Consider the following 14,627-nt stretch of genomic DNA (forward strand, 5'->3'; position numbering starts at 1 on the left):
TAGGAAAGAGATCAAGAGGCATAGAAGCAAGAATCCCCAGTAGAAGAGAGAATCTCAGGTCAGAAGACCATAGAAATCATTGACAAAAAAAAATCTACAACACAAAAATCTACTACCCCAAGACATCCAAGAAATCCAGGACACAGTGAGAAGTTCAAACCTAATGATAATAGGTATAGAAGAGAGAAAACATTCCCAACTTAAAGGGCCACTAAAAATCTTTAACAAAATTGTAAAAGAAAACTTCCATAATGAAAAGAAAGAGATGCACATAATCATACAAAAAGCTGATAGAAAGAACTCCAAATAGATTGAACAGAAGAGAAATAACTCCAACCACATAATAGTTAAAACACCAAATGCACAAAACAAAGAATATTAAAAACAGTAAGGAAAACAGTCAAGTGACACTTAAAGGCAGACCTATTAGAATAACACCAGACTTCTCAACAGAGACTGTGAAATCTAGAAGATTCTGGGGAGGTATCATACAGACCCTAAGAGAACAAATATGCTGATCAAGGCTATTACATCCAGCAAAACTCTCAATTACCATAAATGCAGAATCCAAGATATTCAATGACAAAACCAAATTTACACAATATCTTTCCAAAAATCCAGCCCTACAAACGATAGTATATGGAAAACTCCAAGACAAGGAGGGAAAGTACATCCTAAAAAAAGCAAAAAAAAATGTATTTGCAACAAACCCAAAAGAAGAGAGCCACAGAAACATAATTCTAACAACAAAAATAGGAAACAATCATCACTTTATTAAAATTCCTTAACACCAATGGACTTAATGCCCAATGAAAAGAGATAGACCAACAGATAGAAAGAGAACCCAGCATTTTGTTCCATACAGGAAACGTACCTCAGTGGCAAAAACAGAAACTACCTCAGAGCTAAAGGGTGGAAAATTTTTTCCAAGAAAATGGTCCCAAGAAACAATCTGGACTATCCATTCTAAGATCAAATGTAATTGACTTTCAACCAAAACTTATCAAAAATGATACGGAATGACCCTTCATATGAAGCAAAAAAAAAATCCAACAAGATAAACTCTCAATCATGAACATCTATGCTCCAAATGCAATGGTATCTACATTCATAGAAGAAACCTTACTAAAGCTCAAAGCATACACTGTACCTCACACAATAATAGTGGGAGATTTCAACACCCCACCCTCATCATTGAACAGATCATGGAAACAGAAACCAAACATACACACAGAGAAACTAACAGAAGTTATGAAGCAAATAGATTTAGCAGATATTTATAGAACATTTCGTTCTAAAACAAAAGACTGTGTTTTCTTTTTAGCACCTCATGGTCCCTTCTCCAAAATTGACCACCTAATCGGTCACAAAACATGACTCAACAGATACAAGAAGATTGAAATAATCCCATGCAGCCTGTAAGACCACCACAGACTAAGGCATGTCTTTAATAACAATAAAAACAACAGAATGCCCACATATACATGGACGTTGAACAATGCTATACTCATTGATAACTTCGTCTAGTAAGAAATAAAGAAAGAAATAAAAGACATTTTAAAATTTAGTGAAAATGAATGCACAGCATACCCATAGTAGTGGGACACAATGATAGCAGTGCTAAGAGGAAAATACAAAACTCTGAATGCCTCCAAATAATAGCTGTAGAGAGCATACATTAGCAGCTTAACATCACACCTAAAAACTCTAGAATAAAAAGAAGCTAATACACCATATGTATCCAATTTTTGTTGTTTTGTTGAGTAAGAAACAGGTCAATGGAGGTGACTGGTAAAGAGAATAGCAAGATATGGTGTACTGTGGGTTTATCCTAAATCAGGAAAACAGTTTTCATAGAACTGCTCTTAAGAAAATGACAAAGGCAATATAAGATTGTGAGGAAGAAGCAATAAATGGATAATAAAAAATTACTCTTTCCAAGCAAGTCTAAAGGTTATTCTTTCTGTCATCTCAGCCCCAGCACAGCTTCCTCCTCCTTGAGAGTTTTTGACACACTCAGCATGTGGTTACAATGCTGTGTCTTGCACAGTAATAGACCGCAGTGTCCTCAGGTGTCAGGCTGCTGAGTTGCATGAAGGCTGTGCTGGAGGATTTGTCTACAGTCAGTGTGGCCTTGCCCTTGAACTTCTCATTGTAGTAAGTACCTCCACTTCCCGTATTAATATATCCAATATACTCAAGGCCCTGTCCAGTCGTCTGCTTTATCCAGCTTATATCGTAGCTGGTAAAGGTGTAGCCAGAAGCCTTGCAGGAAATCTTCACTGAAGAGCCAGGCTTTGCCAGCTCAGCTCCAGACTGCTGCAGCTGGACCTGGGAGTGGACTCCTATGGAGGAAATGTCAGAGTGGATGTCAGTGCCATCTCAGGCCCCGTCTCCTTTACAGATTTCTAAATAATGTGCCCCTTACCTGCAGTTACTGACAGGAGGAAGAGAAAGACCCAGCTCCATTCCATGGTTATAGTCATTGTGTTCAGGGGAGGACTGATCATATGTTGCTTTCAATGTGTGGGCATCCCTGTATTTACTCCCATAGACTCAGATAATTTGCATATTCGTGATGAGGGGACTTAGTACATAAGAACCTAGTCCAGCTGGAGAAAAACTGTGAAGAGGAAGGACTGAAAAGGCACATTGGTCAGTCAGCAGGATGCTCAGGTCCAAATCCTATTCCTCTCTGAGGAAGTGCATCCCAGTCACTTTCTATGAACCATGAACAAATATCGCAATCAATTTTTGGCCTGTATCTTTTTGGCCTGTATCTGTTGATCCACTCTGTTATATTTTAACACATTGATTTACAGATAATGCTCTGTGATGATGATGATGATGATGAGATGATGATGATGATGGTGGTGGTGGTGGTGGTGGTGGTGATGATGTGGATGGTGATGATCATGGTTGTGATCATTGTGATTATGATGAAGATGAAGAAGATTATGATTATAATAATGGACAACTTCAAGAATATCCAATTTTTATAGTTTTAGAGTTTACTTTCTCATATTTCTAACTAATATTTGCTTTTCCAACAGGTTATATGTTTCAAAAGTCAATGACTAAAATTAAATGTGCTTCAAAATCACTTAACTATCAAAGCTTATTGCAGGAGGATTCTCAATAAATTATAGCAATAAGCTAAAGGCATGTCAAGAAATTATTTTATCAGTAAGTCATGAATATATATATTATAAATTGTACACACAGAAACACACACACACTCACACACACATATTATATATAGATATAGATATAGACTTTTGCCTAGAAATAAATAAGAAATTAGAATTGCTTTTTGAAAAATGATTGTGATTAGTGATAACTATATTAATGAGGACAATATCGAAATCACAGACATTAAATGAGACTCTCATTAGTAGGCCTTAAAAATATCATAGTTATTTACAACTATTTATGCAAATTCATGATATTGTATCAATAAAATTCTCTAGTAGAATAAGGGAAAAATAGGAGGGACAAGAGGTTTCATGAGAAATATGCAGTGTACAAAGTGCATATTTGAAAAATCTGTACATAAGTAAAGTTGTTATGTCTATATTTCATAAGGATTTTTATTCTTTGAACTTTCTCAAGCTTATATGAACTCTGCTATAATCTACCACCACTCTCAGGACTCATACTATAATCTACCACTACTAGTCCCCTTAGTTCCCCTTGGAGCCTTCCATTAAGTCCCTTTCCAAGCATCTTACTTCCTCTGTTTCATTATCTAATAACACAGTGAGTTTAATTAGTGCTACCTATATACACATTGATAGTATTATTGCTAATAAAGTGTGAACCTGCAGAAATCTTCCCCCAAAAAGCAAATATATTTTGCCCATTGGTCATCAAATTTCAGAAGATATTCAGCCTGTTATGGGCCGTCAAGGATTCCTCCAACTCCATGTTGTAATTTTTAATATTATTTTACTTCTAGCAGTGAGTTCCGGGTAAATGTGCACAAAGGTGGATATAGTAAACTCTGACAGTGACTTAAATTATTCAAATCTAAGGCATTTACCTGATATTGCTAAGCATGCCAGTAGATATCTTTACCTGCTCACTCATTTTGAGGTCTCCTTTGTCATAATGTCCACTGGTTTGATTAGGTAAATAAGTTTGTGTAGCTAAGTATAGCTTCCTAGAGTTCTTGTGTGCACTAAGAACATTGGAATCCCTGGAGATAGAATTTGATCTCCTTTGGCCCCATTTTAGTATCATACATCTGTTTCTTTCCCTGTTTTATGATGGCCCTTGATTTCTGTGTGAGGGATTGGTGTCATTACTTATCTCTGGCTGAGTCTCTTTCACTCTCAGCACTCTGAGTACTCATGAATGTCTGCCTCAGTCTTTATACACAGCACATATGAGACTCTGTGATCAAGGCTCACAAAACATAGTGGGTATGAACATAAATATTTATAAGGCACCTTGACAACATAACTATTAACAATATGACCCAGGTCTACTAGAACCTATACCAACTTTAAACATAGGTTTTGACCACACTTACCTGGGATAATGTCTTTCCTATGAAATTCACCAATACATAAATCAATAACATTTTGTTCTGTCCCATCATTAATGATAAAAGCATGTACTCAATTGACTCTACACCTTATTATACAGACATTTACAAATACATATTTATTCACAGCACGTTACTCTTGCTCTATGAACAGCATACAGTGGAAGGAATAATCTAAGATTTCCAACAAAGCATAAATAAAATGTGAAAAATTGGTACATGTAGATAAATGAAAGTGACTCAGTGGTAAAACAAATTATGTTAAGTGTCTGCCTGGAACTGGAAAAAATATACTGAACAGATAGTTCGTCCATGTCCATAAAGCAGGTGATTCATGTTCTCACTCACATGTGTTCAAAGATTTGAATATTTTGTATGGTATATTGAATTGTAGAAGCAGAGATACTAGAATTGGGACACTAACGTTTGTAGATTACTATTTTATGAAGGGTTTGCATCTGAAATGCTTCCACGAGAAGCCTTGACTGGAGCTAGCCCCAGAACTGCACACATTTTAATCTGAACTCTTCAATTCCATTTGTGGGACTTAAGTTTTGCCTATGTATCACAGTTACCAAGTTGTGGTGTGTGTGTGTGTGTGTGTGTGTGTGTGTGTGTGTGTGTGTGTGTGTCTGTGTGTGTGTCTGTGTGTCTGTGTGTGTGTGTTGCTTTGTTTAACTTGTATTTGCTTTTAATTCCATTTTAATTTTCTTCCTTTTTTGGTTTTTCAAAAAGAAAAAAATGTGTGTAGTTGAGTGAGTTGGTAGGTAGAAAAGCTCTGGAATAAGTTGAGGATGAAGGATTGAGTTACTAAAATATATTGTATGAATATTTCAAAAATTATAAAAAGCAAATAAAAACTTGTAAATATATATCCATGGCCTGTTTAACAAAGAATCTTTATGAGGTTTGAGCATGGAGACCTCGCATGTCAATCACAACAGAACAGAGCAGTTAATACACTTAAGGTAGGAAACCACAGAGGAAACAGAGTCCTCTACTCACAACTCTCTTGGGATTCTTGGTCTCATGGTGCCCCCTGCTGGTCGTGAGTTCCCATGCAGGTAGCTTTGTCATGGATTACACTAAAGCTGCACAGCCTGGCTTATGAAATAACTTATCCCTTTAACTTCCTTGTTCACAGAGCTCATCTTAGGGAATAAATGGCTGTAGTTTACCTAAGGATAATGATTTATGCCTCAGCGATTTTAAGGAGTGCAGATACTAGTATAGTATCCTCTCAAATTCAGATTCCTCCTTAGTTCATTCCAGCTCTAATGCTTCCGCTGTCTCCAAAGGTAAAAACATGAGATAAGAGCCTTTTTCCTGTCTTCATCATGTTACACCTCGGGTAGAGCACCTTTGTTCAACAGGTAAATCACACTCCCTACATATGTAATAGACAGAGTAAAAAGACTTACACAAGGGCTGGAGAGATGGCTCAGTGGTTAAGAGCACCCGACTGCTCTTCCAGAGGTCATGAGTTCAATTCCCAGCAACCACATGGTGGCTCACAACCATCTGTAAAGAGATCTGATGCCCTCTTCTGGTGTATCTGAAGACAGCTACAGTGTACTTATATATAATAAATAAATAAATCTTAAAAAAAAAGACTTACACAATAATTGTACATTGGAACTACACTATATATAATATAATAACTGTTGTTATTGATATAGCAAAAATGTTGACACAGTTCAAGACCTGTCTGACCCTTAGAACAAAGTTCTGAAATTAGCCTACATTAAACAATTGAATAGTTATAAAAACCTCTGCTTGGGGAAAATATAAAGGACCTACCATATAAAAGGTCTGAATCTTAGAGATTTGCAATGAAACCACTCGATAACTACAGGGTCTTTCTGGGACTGAAACACCAACCAAAGAGCATACATGGGCTAGAACAAGGTGCCCAGCACATGAGTAGCTCAATCTCCATTTGGGTTCCCCAATAACAGTAATGGGTTCTGTCCCTAAATATGCTACCTCTCTTGGAATTCATTCCCTTTACTGTCCTTTCTTCCCTGACCTCACTGTGAATTGATGTCCCTAACCAGCAGAGATTTGATGGACCGGGGTTGTAGGATATTCAATTTTGCACCTAAGCTCTTAGAGAAAAAAGGAAGGGAATAGAAGGGGGGACTTGCTTATGGGGTTCAGAGGAGAAGGAAGCATTTGGAATGTAGAATCAATAAATTCCCCCTTTGGATATCCTAACTAACGTGTCTAGTTAAATCTAAACCCTTCAACCTAGCATAGTTTATCCCACATGACCTTCATAAACAGCCATTTCCCAATGCAGATGAAGTTCTCTTCCTTTGTGCCACTTAGGGAACAATCCTCACTCTCCCTTGCCCCTATCCCGTCTCCTTCATCCTTTCCTTCCTGTCTTTATCTCTTATTCCCTGTCTTTTGTCCCACAGGGGAGAACAAGACCTCTTTTTGCTGAGTGAGAACTTTGGTTTGAGTGTCCTGGGACCCTACAGGCATAGCTTTACTATCACCACTGCTGTACTGCAGCTGTCAGAGAAAATTTCTGAGATTATTGAGCATCTGTGTTGTAAACATCTTAGTCAATTTATTATTTGAATTTGTGTTTGAACTAGTTCTTGGTTAACTTTGGCCTATTTTGTATTAGCTTCTTGGCCAACAAATCAGCATCAGTGATAATTTCATCTAATAGTGTGAGCCTAAAACCCAGTCAGTTATGGGTTGTGCAAATCTCAAGGTTTGTGCTACTCTTGCACCAGTGTAACTTACAGGGAGATCATATTGGAAATCAAGTTGTAGCTGGATTGTTATTTATCTTTATACTTTGGCAGTGTACAGATGCCTTCCATTACCATGTATTTTAGTCATGAGTAGTGAAAACTCCAAGTAGATTGCAGCTCAACTTCCCCCGTTCAATATAGGGTATAGATGTTGCCTTCAGGAAAAACAACTTGCATTCAGCTTGTGGAAAGAAACTAATAGCTTTGGAAGCAGACTGAATGATTTTGGAGATGAATTGTGGTCCATTGTCTAACACATTGATTATCTGTGACACATTCCAAGAACCGGAATTTTTATTTGGTGGAGAGAGGTGTCTAGTTGGGACTTTGTCTCTTCCACTATTAGATGATTCAATTTAGATTTCACTCATAGGTGTATATATTTTAAGCAACTTCTCCTGAATTAGGATTGCATACAACCCCTCAAATGGACCTTAGTTTTCAATTTCTCTTCTCATGTTTCTTCCCTTTCCCTGAGCTCTCTGAACTCCCATTTTAATCCATCCATTTACATTCTATTTCTGATACCTAAGGATATCCATCCCTCTCTAGTAGATTCTTCCAGTAAATCTCATCTCTGTACTCATAAGGATTGTAACCTGTCTATGGAATACATAACAACTATCACCCACATTTAAGCAAATATATACATGCTTGTCTTTTAGGTGGTTCTCCACATTGGTTGAGGCTTTTTCTGTAGTTCAAACCACTTACCAGCAAATTCCATAAACTGATACATTTTAATAGTTGTGTAAGGTCCTGTTTAATAATGTATTTTTCTTCTACCCCTCTTAATAAAATAGATGATCATTTTTATACAATACATGCTGATGAGAGTTTCCCCACCCTCTACTACTTCTAGGTCTTAATGTCAAATATCATGTGGACCCAACATATTTCATAACTCTCCATTCTATGGATATTTTCCACCCCCTTTTATGAAGGAGTAAAATCAGCCACATATTAGTCATCCTTCTTCTTGAGCTTCCTTTGGTCTGTGGATTGCATGTATTTCAAGCTTTTGGGATAATATCCACTTATCAATGATTGCATAAAATGTGTTTTTTTCCTGTGATTGGATTACATCACTAAGAATTATATTTTCTAGATCATTTCATTTGCCTATGAATTTCTTGAAGTCATTGTTTTTGATTGCTGAGTAGTACTCCATTGTGTAGATGCACCACAATTTTTGAAGGATTGAAAAAGCTGAAGGGGCTTGCAACCCCAAAAGAACAACAATGCCAAGCAACCAGAGCTTCTAGGGACTGAACCTCTACACGAGGACTATACACGGACTGACCCAGTGCTCCATCTACAGATGTAACAGAGAATAGCCTTGTTGGGGCACCAGTGGAAGGGGAAGCCCTTGGTCCTGCCAAGGTTGGAACCCCAGTACAGGGAAATTTCAGGGGTGTGACAGGGAGGGATTGATGGGGGAAATACACTTATGGGAGATGGGGTGGAAAGAAGGGTCTTATGGAGAGGAAAATGGGAAAGAGAATAACATTTGAAATAAAAATAAATATATCCAATTAAAGAAAAAAGTCTGCAAAAATATGAAACAATACTTAGAGAAATAAATAAAATGTAAAACCATCACATGAAAGTGGGACAAAACATTGAGATTAGGAAAAAGTACCAGGAGAAAGGACAAGAATCAGATTCATTTGTTTATACAATGAGGAATTTCATCAAACTAAATCATAACAAATACTGAAACCCATGTTAGACTTAATGCAAAAAGAGAGACATTAGAGTACACAACTCTTGATGGAAATCCCTCCATCAAATCCCACTCTTTGGAGCACAGAGTAATTCACAGAAGATATAGCTAAAATAGTGAAATAGCCAGAGGGGAAGGAAGACACCAGGAGAACAAGACCATCTAAATCAACTGAACAAAGGTCATGTAAGTGAAGAGACTGAAGCAGCAAGCAGAGGATGATATAAGTGAAGTCCAAGTCCTAACCATATATATGGTAGCTTTCAGTTTAGTAATACATTTTTTTCACAATTTTTCCATTGATGACTTCTAGGTCATTTCCAGTTTCAGCTAATATCAATATGGCATCAATAAAAATGACAGAGCAGGATGCTTAGTCCTTTGTATATAGGTTTGGGAATGACAAAGTTGAATATTCAAAGTGATCCATTTCCAGTTTCAAGTGAAACAGCCACACTGATCCCCACAGTACATGAACACAGTAGAAAAATTTGCTGAATGAGACTTTCAAAATAACTTTGCAAAATAGGTTTGAATGATGTCTAACACAAACTTAACCTAAGAGATTCCTACCTGATGCAATGTTTTAGCCATATGATATTTCACTCATATTAAACACAAGGCATTCATATATTAAGCAGAAAATTCTCTCCTATGAGAACATGCAAAATTAAGGTTTTGGCTACAGAGAAATCTTACTACAGCAAATCTGAGATTACAGTGTTCCAAAGGTGATGATAGGCTCGTTGATAATCACCCATTTATCCAAAGGTTAGTGCTCTACAGAACAAGAGTGACATCCAGTGGGCAACTGTGATTGATGATGCTGAGTCAACATGCTGACACTGAGAAACAAGGAAGTATAGGATGAAAGATTTATGTACAATCTAAGAACCTGCCTCAGTTAACATGTACATACATTAAGTTGATTACTGAGTTCGGTGAAATGGTGTCCAACTTACATTAATTATACTTATATGACTATGTATTCTGATATACATATATTACATTCTAAGAGATCTGAAATTTCTTCTGGACAACATAGACACAGTTTACAATGTACATAAAAGTAAGTATACTGGCTGGTTTTGTGTGTCAACTTGACACAAGCTGAAGTTATCAGAGAGATAGGAGACTCAGTGGGCAAGATGCTGCCATGAGACCCAACTATAAGGCATTTTCTTGACTAGTGATCAAGGGGTATGGGGACACCCAGCCCATTGTGGGTGGGGCTGTCCCTGGGCTGGTAGTCTTGGGTTCTATAAGACAGGAGCTGAGTAAGCCAGGGGTAGCAAGCCAGTAAATAACATTCCTCCATGGTCATTGTGTCAAATCTTGCTTCCTGATCTGCTTGAGTTGCAATCCTAACTTTCTTTGGTGATGAACAACAATGTGGAAAGTGTAAGCTGAGTAAAACTTTTCCTCCCAAACTTTCTTCTTGGTCATGATGTTTTGGGCAGGAACAGAGTCCCTGACTAAGACAGACAATTAAGACTATGAGACAAGTTTTATTTGATCAAATGTTATTTATGTGGATTTTAATGTTAAAATTCATATTAATTCATTCAAAGAAACTACAACCAAATCTTCAGTCTCCTGGAATCCAGAGATATTTTTATCACATGAAAATGCTATGAATTATCACAGCATCTTTTTTATTGTTTTATAAGAACAAAAATGCTGATGGACGTGTGAATTAGTGAACAGAAGATCAAGATACAGTGTACCACAGTAAACACAATTAGCACCACTTTATTTACAGCTGTAATTTTTATTAGATTTAATCATTTTAGTCACCAACTTTTCAGCCTTCTGACAGTTCCTCATCCCATTCCTCCTCCAACATATCCAAGAAGATGTCCCCAGACAACCAAACCTTCACAGCCCTACACATCCCTCCAGGCCTCCCCATTACCTGGGGCCTCAAGTCTCTCAAGATTTAGTTATGCATTCTCTCATTGAGGCCAGACCAGGCAGACCTCTGCTCTATACTGTTGGGTGCCTCAAACTAGATAGTATATACTACCTAGTTGGAGGTTCAGTGTCTGAGACATATTGATGGTCCAGGTTAGTTGAGACTACTAGACTTCCTATGGGATTGCCTTCTTCCTCAATTTCTTCCAGTCTTTCACTAATTCAACCACCAGGGTCCCTGTCTTCAGACCATTGGTAGGGTGCATGTATGTGCTTCTATCTGAGTCAGTGGCTGATGGGCCTCTCAGAATGCAGCCATGTTAAGCTTCTATCTGTAAGTGTATCATAGCATCAGTACTAGTGTCACGTCTCGGAGTCTCCTATTGAGATAGGTCCCAATATGGGCTCATCACTAGACGTCCTTTCCCTTACTATCTTCTCCATTTTTGTCCCTGGAGTTCTTTTAGACAGAAAAAAATCTGGGTCAGAGCTTTTGACTATGGGATGGCAACCCCATCCTTCTACTTGATACCCTGTTTTGTACTGGAGATGGAATCTACATGTTCCCTCTACCCACTCTTTGGCATTTAATCTAAGGTCACTCACTTTGACTGATGAGAGTCTCTTTCTTCCCATGTCCCTGCTAAATTCTAGTGGGTCTGCCTACCTCCTAAGGTTGGAATTCATTCCTGTTTCATTCCACATGCACACACAAGGTGCAAAAAATTGACAAATACCATATAATACTGTGGAGGAGACAAACAAATGGGCACTCAGAATAACCAATTCCTAGCATCACTTCAAAATAATCTCCATTTTCTCAATCCCAGTATACCTTCCTGCACTTCCTGCCCCTTCAGGATCTCTGACACTCAGGGTGTGGTTACAACACTGTGTCTTGCACATTAATAGACCACAGAGTCTTCATATACCAGGCTGCTGGGTTTCATGTAAGCAGTTTTGGAGGATGTATCTCTAGTCAATGTGGCCTTGCCTTTGAACTTCTGAATATAGTTAGTGTCACCATTGTAAATATTAATATAACCAATCCTTTCCATGCCCTTTCCAGGTCTCTGTTTCCCCCAGCTCATATAGTAGCTGCTGCAAAACTGCCTCCTGAAGCTGAAGTAAGAATTCTGGCAGGACAACTTCACTGAAGCCCCAGGCCTCTGCAGATCAAATCCACACTGCTGAAGCTGAATCTGGGAGTGAACACCTCTGGAGAGAAAGTCAGAGTGGATGGCATTGTCACCATCTAGGTTTGGAACTTTAAGCCCCTTACCTGCAGTTACTTAGAGGGCAAAGAGAAAGATTCAACTCTATTCCATGTTTAGAATAAGTATGTTCAGGTACTGTGGAGGGGACACTGACCATTCATTTTCAGGTATGGACATTGCTGTATTTATTGCCATAGATTCAATGAATTTGCATATTCATGAACAGGGTACTTCTTACAAAAGAACCTAGTCCAGCTGGACACGAACTGGAGAGGAGGGATTTAAAAGGCACAATGGTCAGGCAGCAAGATGCTCAGGTCCAAGTCCTAATCCTCTCTCAGTAAATGTATCCCATAAACATTCCCTGAGCCATGTTGAAATGCTGTGGGTTTAACATGAGAAAATAAGACCTCAGCAGATTTCTGGCCTGTGACTGTTGCTCCTCTTTGCCACAATGATATCAGATACATCCACAGATGGTAGTTGTGATGATGATATTGATTATGATGGTGATGAGGAGGAGGAGGAGGATAAAAGGATGGAAATTTCCAAAAATGGCTAATTTTTGAGATTTTAGAGATTCTTTCAGATATTATCAATTAATAGTTGTACTTCCAACAGATTGTAGACTAAATGACTCAATCAATTGACCAATATATTGACATAATAATGATTAGAGCACTATCATCAATAAATAAATTATGGACATGGTCCATAAATATGTCAACAAAGGATTTTATCACTGACACATGCATGTATGTGTATATAGATATATATGTGTGTGTGTGTGTGTGTGTGTGTCTGTGTGTGTGTGTGTGGGTGTGTGTGTGTGTGCACGCGTGTGTGTGTGTGTGTGTGTGTGTGTGTGTGTGTGTGTGTGTGTATTCTTTTCCAAAAAGGAATAAGAAAAGTCCATTACTTTTTGGAAAATGGATACAATTAGAGATAACTGTAGTAATTAAGATGATATAAAAATCACAAACATGAGCAGCTCTCTGCTCCCAGACCCCGTGAGAGAGAGACCCAACCGCCTGGTCAGGGGGGCACTCCTGAGGCTGCAGAGCGGAAGAGACCACCAACACTGCTCACCCCTGCCCACATCCCTGGCCCAAGAGAAAACTGTATAAGGCCTCTGGGCTCCCATGGGGGAGGGCCAAGGAGCGGCAGGACCCCTGCCTGAGACACTGCCGGAACCTGAAGGAAACAGACCGGATAAACAGTTCTCTGCACCCAAATCCCGTGGGAGGGAGAGCTAAACCTTCAGAGAGGCAGACAAGCCTGGGAAACCAGAAGAGACTGCTCTCTGCACACACATCTCGGACGCCAGAGGAAAAAGCCAAAGACCTTCTGGAACCCTGGTGCACTGAAGCTCCCGGAAGGGGCGGCACAGGTCTTCCTGGTTGCTGCCGCTGCAGAGAGCCCGTGGGCAGCACCCCACGAGCGAACTTGAGCCTCGGGACCACAGGTAAGACCAACTTTTCTGCTGTAAGAAAGCTGCCTGGTGAGCTTGGGACACACGGAAGCAGAATTCCTCTAGGACCGGGCACGTTCTGTGTTTACCGGAAGTCCCACAACCGCGGATCCCGGCCCGCAGCAGCTCTCTGCTCCCAGACCCCGTGAAAGAGAGACCCAACCGCCTGGTCAGGTGGGCACTCCTGAGGCTGCAGAGCGGAAGAGACCACCAACACTGCTCACCCCTGCCCACATCCCTGGCCCAAGAGGAAACTGTATAAGGCCTCTGGGCTCCCGTGGGGGAGGGCCCAGGAGCGGCAGGACCCCTGCCTGAGACACCGCCGGAACCTGAAGGAAACAGACCGGATAAACAGTTCTCTGCACCCAAATCCCGTGGGAGGGAGAGCTAAACCATCAGAGAGGCAGACAAGCCTGGGAAACCAGAAGAGACTGCTCTCTGCACACACATCTCGAACGCCAGAGGAAAAAGCCAAAGACCATCTGGAACCCTGGTGCACTGAAGCTCCCAGAAGGGATGGCACAGGTCTTCCTGGTTGCTGCCGCTGCAGAGAGTCCGTGGGCAGCACCCCACGAGCGAACTTGAGCCTCGGGACCACAGGTAAGACCAAATTTTCTGCTGCAAGAAAGCTGCCTGGTGAACTCAAGACACAGGCCCACAGGAACGGCTGAAGACCTGTAGAGAGGAAAAACTACACTCCCGAAAGCAGAACACTCTGTCCCCATAACTGACTGAAAGAGAGGAAAACAGGTCTACAGCACTCCTGACACAAAGGATTATAGGACAGTCTAGCCACTGTCAGAAATAGCAGAACAAAGTAACACTAGAGATAATCTGATGGCGAGAGGCAAGCGCAGGAACCCAAGCAACAGAAACCAAGACTACATGGCACCATCGGAGCCCAATTCTCCCATCAAAACAAACATGGAATATCCAAACACACCAGAAAAGCAAGATCTAGTTTCAAAATCATTTTTGA

The sequence above is a fragment of the Rattus norvegicus genome, chromosome 6 (assembly GCF_021556685.1).
Source record: "Rattus norvegicus strain SHRSP/BbbUtx chromosome 6, alternate assembly SHRSP_T2T, whole genome shotgun sequence".
Classification (NCBI taxonomy): domain Eukaryota; kingdom Metazoa; phylum Chordata; class Mammalia; order Rodentia; family Muridae; genus Rattus; species Rattus norvegicus.